The sequence below is a fragment of the Zosterops lateralis genome (genome assembly GCF_965231275.1).
Source record: "Zosterops lateralis genome assembly, chromosome: 2".
Lineage (NCBI taxonomy): Eukaryota > Metazoa > Chordata > Aves > Passeriformes > Zosteropidae > Zosterops > Zosterops lateralis.
In genome coordinates this window covers 77,391,589-77,408,348 of record NC_139763.1, presented here as the reverse complement: position 1 = coordinate 77,408,348, position 16,760 = coordinate 77,391,589, and the positions used below count along the sequence as shown (strand labels likewise).

The 16,760-nt window shown below is 36.7% G+C and overlaps 1 protein-coding gene across 1 annotated transcript in view; it reads left to right on the top strand.

Annotated features, from left to right (window-relative positions):
• Window positions 1-16,760, top strand: part of ARHGAP42 (Rho GTPase activating protein 42) — a 138,785-nt gene that overhangs the window by 386 nt on the left and 121,639 nt on the right. The window lies entirely within an intron of this gene.

Sequence of the window (16,760 nt, the reverse complement as noted above, 5' to 3'; positions counted from 1 at the left end):
GGGGGCGGTGCGGGCCCTGCCCCGGCCCGGCCCGGCCGCGCCCTCCCCGCCGGGGCCGCGGGAACGCCGGAGCGGGCAGGGGGTACCCCTGGGGATGGGGCAGAGCCCGGGCCGGAGCGGGCAGGGGGTACCCCTGGGGATGGGGCAGAGCCCGGGGCCGGGGCGGAAAGTCGCCCTGTAGATCGCTGTGCGGTGCGGACCAGGCGTGGAGTCTCCTTTTGGCACGCCGGCTGCTAGTTGAGTGTCTTCAGATAACGAAGGTGTTTGTAATAAGTGGGCAAAGCGAGATAATGAAGCGATTTTATAGGAGAGTTTATGTCTTCTCCCCATACTCTCACGTCTTCATGTGGTAGATTAACTTTTATGTGTTTTGGAAGGTTCTGAGAGCAGAGGTAAACACGGACAGTGTAGTGCTTTTTAAAGGTCTGTGAGCTGAGCAGTGACAGCTTTCTGGGGCATGAAAACAGCAGTCATGCTCTGAAGATCATAAAGCAAAAGCTAGAAATTGCCCAGGAGTGTCACTAGAGCTCGGTTTGTCCTCCCGTCCTGTAAACCTTGCCACCTACTTTAGGTCTTACGTCTCTTTGGATCTTTTACCTGTTGCCCAAAGTTTTCCTTCACGGAGAGCAGAGAAGTGACTTCCACCATCTCCTTTTGCAACATGAGACAGTCAGAGGAAAGAATCACTTTGATCCTTAAAAATATCTGCTGCATTGACATGATATGCTGGTTTTTGTAGGGTTGGGGTAGCAGTACTGCTTGTGATGTGGGCAGGGAACAGGTGTTGCTCTGAGCTGTGTAGCTCTTAATAATTGTTTCTGACACGGAGTCTAAACCCAAAGTTTGTGTCCTTACCTAGGAGTTAAAAATTGTGAGGATTTTATTTGCCCAACAGAATTGTACTTGTTCATGCATCAACTGTATACAGCATTGCAGTTACATAAAGCAGCTATTGTTTTTTTTGTGGTTTTTTTGATAGGTTTTTTTCATATAAATGCATGTATTTCTGGACACATCTAAGTTTTAGTAAGTGGCTGGGTACAAGTCTAACATCTTATGTGAATTTATATTAAATTTAATAAATTCCTGAACCCATGCCAGCAGGATAGGAGATGACCAATTACTCAGAAATAGTCCTTGTGTGTGTATATATATATATATATGTGTGTGTTTGTATCAGTCTATCTGTATCTCTAAAAGCTCATTAGTAGTTTTCTTTACAGGGGAAAAAAGTTTATTTGTATTTCAAGCCTTTCTTGTTGCTGAAAGGCTTTCTTCATGTAACAGAAAGTCTGAGCTTGTTTTAATTAGTTTTAAGCTTGTTTTAAGTAAGTTTTAAGTAGTAAAAACTTATTATTACAAATCTAGTCCTATAAAATAGTAAATACAGATTAGGATACTGCATGAGTACTTCTTTGACCTGGACTAGCACTGAGAGCTGGCTGCTTTTGGTTCCAGATCAAATATGAACAAACACAACTTTCTTCTCAGGCTGTCTGAAGACAGGCTGAGAGGTTGAGGCTGTTAAGCCTGGAGAAGAGAAGGCTCTGGGAAAACCTTCCTTCAGTTCTCTGGTAACTAAAGAGAGGCGTACAAGAGCTGGAGAGGGACTTTTTATAAGGATATGCAGTGAATAGGCCAAGGGGTAAAGTAGTGAGTAGGTTTAGATGGGATATTAGGAAGAAATTCTTCACTGTGAGGGTAGGGAGGCTCTGTGACAGGTTGCGCAGAGAAGCTGTGGATGCCCCCACTTCATGGAAAAGTTCAAGGCCAGGTTGGGTGGGTCTGGTGGGAGGAGTCCCTGCCTATGGCAGGGGGTTTGGAACTTGATGATCTTTAAGGTCCCTTCCACCACAAACCATTTTATGATTGCCAAAGACAGATAAGTAATTTGAACTCTGATTCTGAAGTGAGTAATCCCATTAGTTTTGGGGAGAGCACTTACAAGTCCTTGCAGGATTTAGAGCTTTATTTCTATCTCAAGTAATGACTACTTAAGTTGTAAGTTCTCATGATTTTTAAAACTTTTTAGTTCAAATGTTACTCTATTTGACACAATGTTTGTTGTACCCTACATACAGATCTTGAATGTTGTGCGTCTTTTAGCCTTAGAAAAATAAAGTTTGTTTTGGTATAGTAAGAAATCTTTGTCCTTTTGTTAATTTCAAATCTCTTCATTTAATGACTGTCATTCTATAGAATATTGCCTTAATTCCTGTATTAGGGCTGCTGAGGAGGTGGGGTTTTTCTCAACAAATTAGAAATCCTGGATTTATGCTCTGAAGACTGCTGTAGATGCTACAAGGACAGTGTACCTGTTACAGCAAGTAGCACTATTGTATATTTCTAGACCACAGAAATTTGACTTGTTTAAACAAATTAGCTACTCCTACTCACCTTTAAAATCAGTGAAGTTTAAAATACTTATGCAAGCCTTTAATTTTTTTCAAAATTCTTAGAATGTGTTTGAAAATCAAACTTTGAAGTAGCTGAGTTCAGTGATAACACTGTTATTTGATTTTTGAATATTTAATAACCTGCAAACCCAGAAACAAAACAGGCATTACTTACCAAGTTTTATCTCTAGGTGATCTAGGATTTTTATTTACACATCATTTGGTAGGATCAGTTCTGATGGGGTAAAAAAAAATCTAGACTGTACTGTAGAGCTTCAATGGAAATGAGTTTTGGAACATGTCATCCCATGCTTAGAGAAGAGATGGTGAAACTGACTTAATGCAGTTAGAAGACACAATAGTATTTTAAAGGTTGCTAAATGTAACTTTTATTGTATGAAATAACAGCATATTCATGGTTTTTCAGGTAAAATTAAACTTCTGTATTACAGATGTTACAAAGTTTTAATATTTTCACAATCAAATATTCAAGTTACTGTAACAATGCAATGCTTATAAACACCTGGCAGATTACTCATAAATTGAAGGTAGAACAAATCTGCTCAATGTAGTATGAAAATATTTTGCATTTTATTTGGAGTGGTCCCAAAATGAGTAAGACTTTATTTTAATGTGGTTTTGCTCCATTAATTCTGGAGAGTGCTGCTTTCCAAGGTGGTATGCAGAGCTGCAATAACATGTTCCATGAAACAACATTTGACTACTGTGAATGCAGTGGGAACTAATGAAGCTGGAACTGATATCAAATCCTCAGCAGCTTTTTCCTAGCATTTTTTGCCCTGTTTCATTTAAATAAGCAGGACTCTGTGAGTAGCCCAGAACAACAAAGACTATATGTTTCAGTTTAGGTGTTAGCACTCCATCTACATGGATTTTGTGCCTACTTCAGCCTTCTCCTACAATTAGTATTTATACTGATGAACTACACTTCCTTTTTCCAATCAGATGAGGTTCTGAATGCATCTGAAAGACTTGCCTATTATATTAAAATTTTTTTGACAGAGATTTAGCCCTGTGTGTAGGCACATTTAAGTAGAAGCATATAGTTTTTTAGTGCACCCAGAATAAGGGTTTTGTTGTTAACTTAGGAATTAATAGTGTAAAAAACTTTTTTTTAAAAAATGGTTTCCTGTAACAACTGACCTTCTTGATTATTAAGTAATTGTTGATTTCATAATTTCTTCATTCACCTAATTCAATAGATCTTTCAGGTGCATGTTGAAAGTGCATATGCCTAAATGCTTCACATTGTGAGGTCCAGCTGTATAAAGAGTCCCAAGGCAGAACTGATATTTTTCCTTCTTGTTAATTCTAGATTGTTTTCAATTAAAACATCAAGTCTTTTTTTTTTTCCCTGTACTTTTTGCTAGTTATGTACTTTGAAATTTCTTTGTAATTACCTTCTGGAAAGGCAACCTAGTCTAGGGTGTTGTCCTATGGATTATATAGGAAATTCCATTGTAAAATTACTTGTATGCTTTTAATTTCCATAATTTACTGACTTGCCAAAGTTTATGAATATTGTATTTAACAATCCAGAAAAGCGACATTCATCTTGTGCAGGTGATCTTACAGCTCACTGTGTGCAGAAGCCACCTGTTTCTCCCTCTGATTTTTGAGGGCCTCTGCATCTTAAGTCCGATCAAATTCACATATTCAAAGATCAGAACTGCCTAAGTTTTGGGTTAAGTGGTTGAAAGTACAGTATGTTTACAACTGTTTTAAGTAATACTATACTTTTTCAAGTGTCTTAGTATGATGCAAATAGTGATGCAGAGCTGTGGTGTTATATATACATGTAATATAAATAAGATTTAGCAGATATCTTTAGGATTTTGCAATTTAGTAGCAGTCATTACTTTTATTTCATCATTTGACACAAGGAGAAACAGGGAAATACTGTCTTTTGTAAGGGGTGTAAGGGGGTGTAATTTACTAGGGTTTTATAGAAATTTCACATAAAGAAATACTGTCTTAATTTGCTTGGCATATTTCACGGTTTTCAGGGATGAATCACTTCTCTACTAAACCTAATTTTAAAAATACAGTGATGAACCTCTTTATACATAAGGAAATTTTGGGGATTAGCTCCCTGGGGAAAAAAAAAGGACAAAATTACAGCATAAGAACTTACAATGTTTTTATCTCTTCAGTGAATTTTTTTTCATATAAAAGAACAAAATCTTTGCATCTTTCCAGAGGGATACATTTTCGCAGATACCTTTGCCTCACATATTTTTATAAAATTATGTCTTTGCAATGTCTTTTCCAGATTCTAAGTGAAGCAAGACTGAGTTCATTGCATACTAGCTGCTGAATTTTGATGGCAGTCATTCTCCTTTGTTTATGTAGCTGTAGCTTACATTTCTTAGTCTCTAAGTATATTATTCCTGACTAAAAAAAAAAAATGGAATTCCTTCTTAGTATGGCCATACATAGAGATGTGATGCTAACTAAGCTAGACCATACGATGATCTGTGTTGTTCTGGGATATTCCGAGAGTCACACTTAGTAAGACAGAGTCACACTAAGTAACAGATAGTCAACAGCAGCTTCGTGGGGCACACGTGTGGTCATCATGCCTACTTCAGCCCTGTCTACAACCAGTATTTACAGGGAGAGAATTATTTTCTTTTTTCCCACTAAAAGGAAATTAAAATCTACTCATTGCCATTAGGGTTTTGTTATTTTTTTTTAAGTTATCTGTTCCATTGCTGTCTGTTACTTCTTATAGGCATTTGTAGGGTCCTGTGCAATCTCTCCTGGTGTCCTGTCAATCTCTGCTGTGCATTATCTATGGATTATGGATGTAACTTTCAAAAACATTTCTAACAGTGTTCTGCCTTGCCCAGCAGTAAGCTGGTTGGTGGCCAGAGAAGGATCTTAATTACTTCCTCTAGTGCTTAAAGCAGCTGCAGTCTATATCATATTATCTTTATCCAAATATATGTGAAGAAAACAAGTACCAGGATGTAGTGGACTGTTACAGGGTGCATTATTTTCTGGCTATCACATGATGTTTCATTTTGAACCAGTAGTACCTGCAAGTGAATTTCCATACTTTCAGTAATGACTATTACAAATTATTAACAAAGACCTTGAATGACTCAGCATGGGTGTTCTCAAGCTTTGATACTGAAACTGGTATTCTTTAGAGAAACTTGGTAATTGGATTATGTCAGGCTACCAAAGTAGTTTTGAGTTTCAAATGCCACATTAAATGATGTCTCTACTTGAAGAAAATATTGTGGATTTTTTTTTAAATTAAGATTTTTAAACTGATTTCTTTAAAAGGTCAAATTTAATCTGTTTCTTAATGGGCCAGTTGGCTTGTCTATTGTGTGCTTCATTTGCTATGAATAAGATAAATGAATTCTATTAATAAGAGACCAGCTGCTTCAGGAATATTGTCTTTACTACAATGGAAAATATGATGCTGTGGTCACTGAACTTGTCCAGATCTCTTGGGCTTTTGTGGGCAGAAGTGCTACAGCAATTTGCAGTTTCCTGTAATAGTAAATGACTTTGTATTCATCCTCTTAAAAAAAAAAAACAACCAAAAAACAAAACAAAACCAGAGGACAATACAGTCCTTCTTCCTACTGAATAATAAGTAAGCTAGTGCTATATCTTTGCCTTTCTATTTTTTGAATATTCTCAAAACTGTTATTATAATTAATCTAGAATATAGGGAAATTTGGTACTATGGATTTATTTTATTAAATCCAGTCTCCTGCTAATATTACCTAATGCAATCCTTACTTGTTGAGCTCCATTTTAAAAAGAATTTTTGTCCTTCCTATTTCTGCTAAAAGGCTATTCTAGAACCTTGTTACTCTGAGAGTTGGATAACTCATTAAAAATAAATTTAATCTGGAAATTCAAAGTTGTTTATGCTAATTTTCCTTTCACTCAACATTTCTGCACTGTTGTTTACTTGGATTTGCTTGGTGAATAATCACATCCTTTTGCTGGACTGAACAAGCTGTTCACATCTTCTGAGAGGTTCTCTGGTTTCTTGGTCATTTTAGTAGCTCTTTTCTATGCCTTTTTAAATTCACTTTTAAGTTTTCAAGAGCTCTGAAAGTAGGGAAAACAAAACTTGTATAATATTCCTCCTGAGTTTCATCTTTCCATATTCTGTAAGAACATAAATCAAATCAATGCTTATAGTCTTCTTTTGATTATGTGGTGCTATGTATTCCTCAGGTGTATGATTAAAGGTGAAAAAGTCTCAGAATCTTACAGGCAGTAGCAATGAAGTATATATTTAAACTGAAGAAAAATAACTTGACTTCCATATCAATATGGAATTGAAGTTCTGTTGGGCAGTGATGTAACCTCCCATTGGCACCCTGTGAAGTGCAAATAGCTTTCATTAGAAAGATATATTTCACAGCACGTTATAAACTCCAGGCTATGTTACAGTGTAGTTTTTCAGATTAGTTAGAGGTTATCAATTTAAATCACTTCCCTCTCTTGAATTATGCAAACTTGTGTTTCACAGGACACAAAAGCTTAAACATGTTATTGCACTCTGTTTTGCTTAATATAGTTCAGACATGGCAAAGCAGTATGGAAATGCTGTATGTCTTAAGAAGTCTTCTCTTCTTTTAGCTCAATATTCAGAGCAGGATACAAAGTGCTGCAATGCCTCAGTCATATAGTTTGTTCTACTGCTGATGTTAGTTGATTTGCAAATTGATTAAAGAGCGGTTTGCATGCCAGATATGGGTTGTAGTACAAAGGTACTCTTGGCCTTGGAAAGATATTATTTAAATTTAAGAAGGTATCACCCTTAGTATTAATTTTCTACTATAATAACCTTTCAGTAAAGAAAACATCATGAAAAATATAAGAGATAACAATAAGAAGAATCAATTTGTGATTTTGCCAAGAGTTTGGACCAGATGACTCTTGAGGTCCCTTCCAGCCTGGTATTTCTATGATTCTGTGATTTGATCCTGTAGAACCATCTGTCTGACATGAGATCAGCTTCTACTGTCTTCTCAGAGAAACACCTTCTGCAGCACTCCTCTGCCTCTGCCTCGCCATGTAAACCCAGTAAAGCTCTTCTCCAAGTATTTTCAGTGCTTCTGTCTTTGGAAGAGAAACGTTTTGGTTCCTCGTCTGACAAGCAGCTGCTGTCTGGGCATTTGATGACTGAGAATTGTTTTGTTCATGGGGACAGGTGAACTTCAGGAAAGAACAGGGGAATGAATTATTCAAAAGCTGCAAAGGCTTTTAATTCTTTTACAGTAAATCTTAGATGAGGTGGTCATTCAGCTGACCTGTTTAGACTTCTGTTAAGGATATGATTCTTTTATTATGACCTTTTCCTACTGCTTTCTGAAAAAAATACCTGGGCAAGAACCTGGTTGCTTCTAGAAAACTATCAAATATAAAAATCATCTTTGTTCTTCTTCCCTAAGTCCTCACCCTTGCCACTGTCTCACCACCATGCACAGAAAAACCCCACAAATCCTTGGTAAAACAACCAATATGGGGGTTAGGGTTTCATAGTAAAGATATTTCCTTTTGAATTGAGTTCTTTCTTTGCTGATTGAAAGTGTACAAGAAAGAATAACTGGGTTTATTTAAACTTTTTTTCTTCTGCTGTAATAATTAGATTAATTTCAAGAAGTGGCCAGATGTCAGTGCAAATATGTGCAGATCTGTTCTTAAAAGCCTCAGTTTTTAACAGTGCAGGTCGTATTTTAATGGAAGAGCAGAGAGATTTGCGATGTGGTCATACGTGTTGATGTTCAAAAGCCTTCCTAGATTATCAGCATTGTTGTGGCCTTTGGAGCACTGGGACTGTGCTATTCAGAAAGTTTACATTCCTCTGTAAGTCTGTTCCTTCCATCTTCTCACCCCTTTCTGTCTTGTTTACCTTTAACCTTTGTTCACCTTTAACCTTTGTTTACAAAGGATGAGGAGGAGTTGAGAGACGTAGAAGTAGAGAGAACACAAGAACTCATCTTCTGTGGAATTTATTATTTGTATAAACTGTTACTTTAAATCCATGAATATTATAGAGGGGTGATTTTCCTCTAAGCCTAAATTTACTTATAAGTTGCAGGGAGCATGCAGAAGAAACTTGCTGCTTTGAAAAAGATTGCTCTGAGCCTGAGGTTATCAATTAAAAAAATTGTTCCCTTTTTGAACCTTTTCATGTATAGAACTACCACTGCCATTAAATAATAAGGTGTATAATGGTACTTCAAGAAAAAAACTAAATACTTTTCCATGCTCCTCCCGTGCGTTACCAGTTAGCCAACATACGCAGGGAAGCTACAGAGCCATGTTGCTTACCTTCTGGGAAACCTTGAAATAAATAAGACTTGAGCTTTACCATAGGACTAATAAAATCCCCTTATTCTGAGGAAAAGCAGAAATTATGAGAACATTTGAGAGACTGATACTGCTAAAACATGTATGTGTAAAAATACATCTGTTCATTCATAAAGTGTTGTCAAGTATTTCAGCTTCTAGGGTAAATAAAAAGTATTTATAAAATATTTTACCTTTAGGTTGGTAGTAGGAAAAGGTATTAGGAATTAGGAAAAGGTATTAGATATTAGGAACAGTTCTTTTAGCCAGAGGGAGGTTGTGCACTGGAAAAGGCTTAGGGTCTTTGGGCTTTTCCTGTGCAGGGCCAGGAGTTGGACTCTGACCCTTGTGGGTCTCTTCCAACTCAGGATACTCTGTAAAGCTGTACAAACTTGCATACTTCTATGAAGAATCTGGTTTAGTACAGAAAAAGAAAAGTTAACTAATAGCTTCTTAATGAAAAGGAATAGTTAGCTTATAATAAAAATTCTAGTTTGCTTTGTCTAATCAGTGATGCTTTTGTGAATCTCATCTCATGGTATGTGTTATTTGCATGAAAGTCAGTGCCATCAAGAGTTGGGCTTTGGCATTCTCAGCATTTTATGGTTGATTTCTCTATCTCAGTTGTGCTTTGAAGAGTCAGAGTAGGGACCAGGCTGGGGTCCACTAGTACAAAACATACCCAAAGAAAAGAATTGCTGCTTTCAATTGGTATTAGATCTGGTTAGACAGGAGTTGGTTTATGCCCCAACAAAGTAGATGGGGTTGAAATAATCTTTGGGAATATTAATTTTTGATTAACCATGTGCAGATACTGAAATGTAATATCGCGAGTTCTACTTCTTCCCCTCTCCAGGTTTGTTGCTTTTTGTTTGTTTTCCTCTCCCAGTTTCAGCATGTTATTGACCATGCCTGATGGTTAAAACTAAGGAAAAATAGTGCAGTTTGGTAAGCATCATGAATGCCTGATGAGAGGTTTTTTGACTCATAATCTTTGTCTAGGAATTACTGACTGGTTATTTTTGTGCAGATTGGATATGAGAACATGTTACCTTAATTTGATAAATTTATTAATGTAAGACAGTTCAACTGAAGTAGCTAGGAATTGAATGCATTGTAGCTTCTCAACGTGTTTTCTCAACATTTTTCGACAATGTCCAGTCCTTCATTCTGGTTTTTAGAGGGAATTCCATTGCATTTTGTTTTTAAAAGTGTGATGAGACTTCTGTGTTGGAAAACATGCTTTTCTTTTTTGAGAGTTGAAAATTGTTAGAATCACAGGAAATCACTTTTTGTTGTCCTTTCATAATCTGTTTGGGTCATTTTCAGCAAGTCAAGAAAGAGTAAATGTGGCATGCCTACAGGGCAGCTAACACTAGGGAAGGGAGTTGGCTGGTGGAGGGGAAGATGAATACATTTAATAAGGTGAACATGGGCTTGCAGACTGACAGATGCCAGAAGTATGTCTGCAAAGTATCAGTTAAAGTGTTTTATAGATAGTTTTTGCATTTATGGATGTTGAGTCTGGTCTTACTGCTGGTTTTCTGGAGAATGCTGAAAAATTGTGAAGGCACAAAAACCCTTTTGAATGTTTGAAGAGCATATAAACATGCCTCAGCTTCTTGAAGACCACAGCACCATGTAGCATATGTTTTTTGCCATTACTTAATCTGAAAGTTAAAGATTCATTTATATCAAAGGAAAAATTCTTGATGGGAGTCTTGTTCACTTATACCTGTTGGACTTGAAATATTAAATCCTGAAACTCCTGGTCAGGGTAGCAGGGCTTGTTGATCACTTTTTTTAATTCTTGCCTTTAAAAGAAATGTTTTCAGACTACTTCCAAGTTGTGAAGTTACATTCCTTGAATGTACATGTGTGAGTGAAGCTTTGAAATCTGTGAAGAATGCATCCTTAAGACATTACAGTTTAATGTTTCTTATGTTTAAAATACCTGCAAGGACTCAGACAGTTCCTTCTAATACTTGTTACTTTGGTATCAGCATTGTGATTCAAAATGGAGGTGCTATGCTATAGTAACTGTAACATCTTGGGGGGATGTTTTTGGTGTCTGATTTTGTTGTTTTCGTTTTTTATTTCTTTTCCCTTTTTTAGTTTTGAACACTAGACTGTATTATTTTAGTGTACCTACATGCCTATGGAAATAAACATTGAAACAAAACCAAATAGTTGAAGATGGTAATACTATATTTCTTTTCATATATACAGACACTAAATAAATATGTTCAGTTCAAGTTGGTGTCTTACAGGTATGTAAGGTGGCAAACCCAACATTTTTCAAAGATTCTTAATGTCAGGAAAGTGGGCTTAATAGCTTAGCTTTGTTATCCGGTTGAGATGGAGATAGTCTGAACTACTTCAAAAACCTTAAAATTCTCACAGTTCTTGTATATACGGTGCTTTGTCACCTACTACCATGACTGGTTTAATTGGCAACTGATATAATACAGAGGTGTGTCTAAGCAGATTCTTGTAGGCATAAATGTAAGCTTGGCAATAGACTTAATGAAGTTTTCTCACAAATACAGTCAGTAGGGTTGGCTTTTTGCTACGTGAGCTTGGAACTGCTGCATCTTCCTGCTGTTTGGGAGCCTAAGGTCAAATGAGAAATCCAAAATATTTCATTTTATGAAGAGGCGTTTAGGCACAGCAGGACATTTCCTGTTTACATAGCCAAATCTTCTTTGTATGCTGAGAGATTTCCTGATACACTCATACAGAGTTTTTGAGTTTGCGCTTTAAGCTGTAGCTTCTGTTGCTTGGCTGGTTGAAGATGCCACCATCTGCACCCAGCGCAACACAACTCATTTTCCCGTGAACCGATGGGATGTTTGTCTACGTCTTGCCACCTTTTGTTTATTACCAGATTGCAGGATGAAAGATGAAAATGTTAAGGCCATGTTCAAGAAATTTGTTTAGCATTTATTTTTTCAAGTCTAATTGAGAAGTGAAATATTACAAATTCTGTAAAAGTACAATTTTTTGCCATTCTTCTTCCTCCAAGAAGAAATGTAGTCCAAGAGACGCATTGGTCTCTGGTCTCAGTAAATTAAACCCACAAATTCACAGGATCTACTGACTTCCTTTAGTTCCATGCAACCTAAGAACTTCTGGTTTTTATGTTCTCGTACAATATTGATAACTGTACATAGTGCTACCTTTTCTCTTTAGTGCTTTCTCTGTATGGTTGAAATAAAACTGGTTAAAATATGTTTATTCTTATTCTGTTTGCATTGCTACAGCACAGCAACAATGTAATTCTTTATTTTGTTGATTCATTTAGTTTTACTCTTGTCTCTTAATGTAGCATATCCCAAATCTTCCTGGGAATGGTAATCATTTTAAATTTACTAAAATGGCATTGCAGATCACGTGGGGTTTTTCTCCTCCACCAGCTTTCTGACAGCTTCCAAATTTGTCAGTGAAATATGCATTATGCTGTCACAACTCCTCCTCACTGACACTCCAGATCCTCTCCGATGCTCTCTATGAGAAGCCAGAGTTGTCAATGCACCTTGAGACTTCACGACTGTTTTACAATAAAACCTCACTCAAATGCCTACTTTTTGTCACTTCTCTTGAGGAGTCATTATGGAGCTCTGAGTACTGTGTTGATGGGTTGAGCATCAATTTTGCAATGTTTTCTTGAATGTTTAATGTTCCCAAAGGAATCTGTGATATTTTGACAAACACTTCTCACGTCCCTTTGTTAATCAAAATGGCACTTGAACAACAATGTGTTTGTACAGATGGAATAAAACACAAGACAGCAGTGTTACTTCTACTAGCGAATGGGTTGGGGGTGATGATGTTTTAGTGGCTTTATATTTACTTGCTTGGTTGGTCTGGTTCTTCTTTTTAAAGGATATTAAGTGATATTAATCTTGATCCCATTGCCCCTTTGTGGGATATCCAAGAGGGGCTGAGGGCAGTGAAGATGGGCAGAGACAATGAGGTCCTGCACCAGTGGGAGTTGGAGTTTCTGTGTATCAGTCCCACATCTGGATTCTTGGCAGGTATCAGAGTTAAAGCAGTTGTATGCCAAGTTCTTGCCTTTCTTCTTGTCACAGTTGTCCCAGAGTAAAATAAACCCTGTGATTTGGGGAGAGTTATCTTTCACTTGTACATCTTTCTATAACTAGTACGTTGTTTTTCATGGTATATAAGCAGGTGTTGGGTAATTTAAATGTCTGTTAAGTGTTATGTGGGCATTTCACTTTCATCTCCATTTCTACATGTGCCTTTAGGTTGAAATTTTAAAAGAAGTTATTATCTATAAATGCATTAAACACCATTTTAAAAATTTGAATTACTATTTGAATTTGTTTGATTTGGGTACTTACAAACTCTTTTAAGTGTAGGAGTGGGATCTTAAAACAGTTGATTAGTATATTTTATTAAAATAGCATAGGCATTCATTTTTCTCTGAAGCTGAACAGATTGTTCAGGTAATCCCTACTATCAGTGCAGTAGAATTTTTATGCTGCTTTACATCATACTGCCAGCAAAAATTTTGTCGTATTGTTTTATTAAACTTCATTAAAAGTATGTTGGCTCTTTAAATATGAAGTCTTATACTTCTGTAACGCCTCACTCCTGTGTAAGGGTTGTACTTGTGCTTTTCAGAGACACTTAGAAGGGAGGATTTATGGTGAGATCCAAATCTACAATATGGAATTTCATTTCTCAGAAGTTTGCTTCTGCTTCTAAAGGGATGTCAAGTATATGTAAAGTTCAGGGTTTTTTTTTTAACAAACAAAACCCCATAAATTGATAAGACACTTCTGGAAAAGCTGATTGTTTCCCCATGAAACAAATTAATGTAGTCAGTAATTAAGTCCTGTTATTACTGAAATGCAAGTTTCAGATTTTGTGAGGATACATAGGTTTAGAGTTGTGTCAGCATCAGTGCAATCTCAGCTGAGCCATGCACGGTGCCGTCAGACGTCCAGAATGAAACTGACCAGTGGGTGACCCTCACAGAAGTACTGAGCTTCTGTAAGTCAGGCAAGGAGAACCTCTAAATTGTGTAGCCTTCTGCTAATGTTTCCCCAGGTGTCCTCAAATAACCCCTTTTCAGAAAGGAATTTATCTTACCTGGGTTGAAATCCAGGTGTCCTGTTAGGCTTCGCACCCGTCTGTGACAGCAGGCGAGGAGTTTCATGATTTAAGTGTGCACTGCAGAAACAAAAATGTTTCCTTTGTTATATGCCCGCTGCTTGGTTATTTTTTCTGACAATGGCAATTTTTGTTCCATGAGAAATAGTAACTGTTGTCTGTATACATGGCCTGCCCTGTTCTTCTGGGTTTGGATTTGCTATTTTTTTTAAGGTCTTTCTTTTCTTTCTTTGTTCTTTCAGGTTTTGTTTCCCAACTGCTTTGAAAAGTTCCAGTCTAGTTAGTTTCTGCTTTTAAGTTAGCCAATCTGTGCTGTGGTTGTCCCTTTATACCTTCTTTATGGTAACTATGCCCATTCTGAGTTAGATTGCAAGAAATTTCATGGAATATTCAAGGCAAGAATGTATCATATCAAATAGTGATAGTTTCTGCTTTTGGCATTCTTTCCTTACTAGGCCTTAATATTTGTGGTTGTTGCTGATTGTTGGGTTGATATTATAAAATACTGCCTGCAGTGAGTCCCAAAATCTTTCAAGGAGTAAAAGCTAATGTAAATAGCATCACTATGTGGATATGTATTTTTTTCTATGTGCATTATAATTTTCCTATATCCCCTTACCTCCCTGACATTTAAGATTCTGACATCTTTCTGCTGCTTTTCAAGAAAGGAAAAAATGAAAGCTGATTATGTGTATCAGCAGCAAAATATGTTACTCGTGTTAACACCCTTTTTCCAATTTGATCTCCAGATTTTATGATGGCTCTGATAAATACTAAGACTCCTTGGAGATTCAGAAAGGAATTATTTGGTAGGAAAAATAAGTGTTAATACAGAAAAATACTAAAGTTTGATTCCGTTATAAGAAGCTGCGGCAACTGAGTTAAGTACTTGTTGCTGCCTTTATGCCCTGGCAGTTGTGAAACCAGTTTGGTTGGTCTATCCTGTGATATTCCAGATGATTGAGTATTTTACTGGCTTAAAGCCCACATCCTCTTGTGTTTCTTTCAAGATAAATACTTTACACAGCTGGAATATGCACTTTGCTGGGTTCAGTACTTAGCAAAACTGAAGCTAAAATAAGAGTCTTCTGCTGCCTTCCTTACAGCTCTACTACTGCCCTACCTTGATCTTTAAATGAAAATATTTGTTTGGACTGCAAAATATTATGAGAAATATGTCGGTTGCTAATGATATTTTCAGAAGTATAAAAGAGCAAGAGCTAAAAGCTCTTGAATTGTCAATGGAATGTGAGTTTTTTAGAAATACGTCTCTCTTCACTTGAAAAGCTATTGTGCAAGCACCTTGAGGTATTGCTTGTCTGTGGAGAGATGATAAAAACCAGAATCTGACTTTATGCTCATCCAGAAACATGTTCTGCTTTTTCATGCAGTAGGACAAACCCACAATTTTTGAAATTATTATTGAGGTATATTTATTGAGAAGCTATATACCAACTAGTGAAATTAGTAACTGCATAATCTTTAAGCCACTTGGGTAATTCAGTTCAAGGAGACTTCTTAAGCTGAAACCCTTACTAAATTTTCTTGCTAAGACTGAACTTTTGAGGGTTATGGTTGGATTTTGTTTTTCTTTGAGGGAAGAGAAGTTTCATTTTTCATGTTAGAAACAGGAGGAGGAAGGATTAGCAGAAAAAAAAAATAGGCACCTTGAGTGTCATTACTGAAAAACTGGCACAGTAAGTCCTCGTTTTTGTTTGACTTAGTTGGTGTTCTATTTCTAAGTAACTGTGTGCATATTTTGGTGACCTCCAAATCCAATAGGAAAATAATTCTCAATGAGGTTATTTATGTCAATCTTCATGTTGGTTCTCTCATTCATATTTATAGTTACTGCTTCCCACACTAATTTTGAGAGCAGTCTTTACTTGTCTTTACTCAGTTTATAATTAATATTCCACAATGGTTATTTTATTTTCAGTCACTATGGGAATTAGCAGCAGAATAGACAGGATTAATTTATAAATTTAGCTTGAGGGTATGTTACCAAAGTTAAATTTGCTGGCTCTTTGGCCACTAATAATAAGTGTGACCAGCTAGCATAGCGGTAGCTCCGATTATATCAGTGTTCTGGGCTCTTGTCTATGCAGAGTCGATCCCAAGAGTATTGTTCTGTGTTGGAAGGTTCTTGTAAAAGGATTTAGCAACCCTATCTTTGTGAATAATTGGCTTGATAAGAGATGCTATGGTATGTTTAGGGAGCCAGAAGATCAGAATCCTTAATAGCTGAGCTATTCCAACAGTCAGCAGGAGTCATTGTGATCTCTCTTAATGTATAGATTGTGCATCCTTAATTCAGATGCAATTCACAAAATATAATTGACTTTGGAGAAACTATGTATTGTCCTGCATATTAGGCCCAAAGACATCTGCAAAACCATCTGCTTATTGGTGGCTGTAACTTAAAATAAAAGAATTAAAAATGACTAACATTATCCTTCCCCCCTCCCCCAGCTAGTTAGTGCCATGTTTTCCTCCTCTTGCAGACAGTATTTTAATGTGCTCTGTTTGCTTATGTCAAGGAAGCTAACATGAATGTTTTGGGAATAAGGTGTTTTGCTTGGCTGTTAAATTAATTCTCTTGAGTATTTCAGAGACTCTTCATTGATTTGTGTTTATGTACGTGCTCAACTGCAGATGAAAAGGGATTACAGTCAACAGACATGGAGCTCTGAAAGGACCATCCATTGCAGTTAAGTATTTTACATGCTCACAGAAAGAAAAAAGTTCTGCATTTGGGAGGCAGCGTCCAAAATCCAGACTACCATATCTGTGCTGTTTGTTTGCTTCCTATTGCTTATTGTAAATAGCAAATGCTATCTAGACTGAAACTTTTCACTTTACAGAGAATTC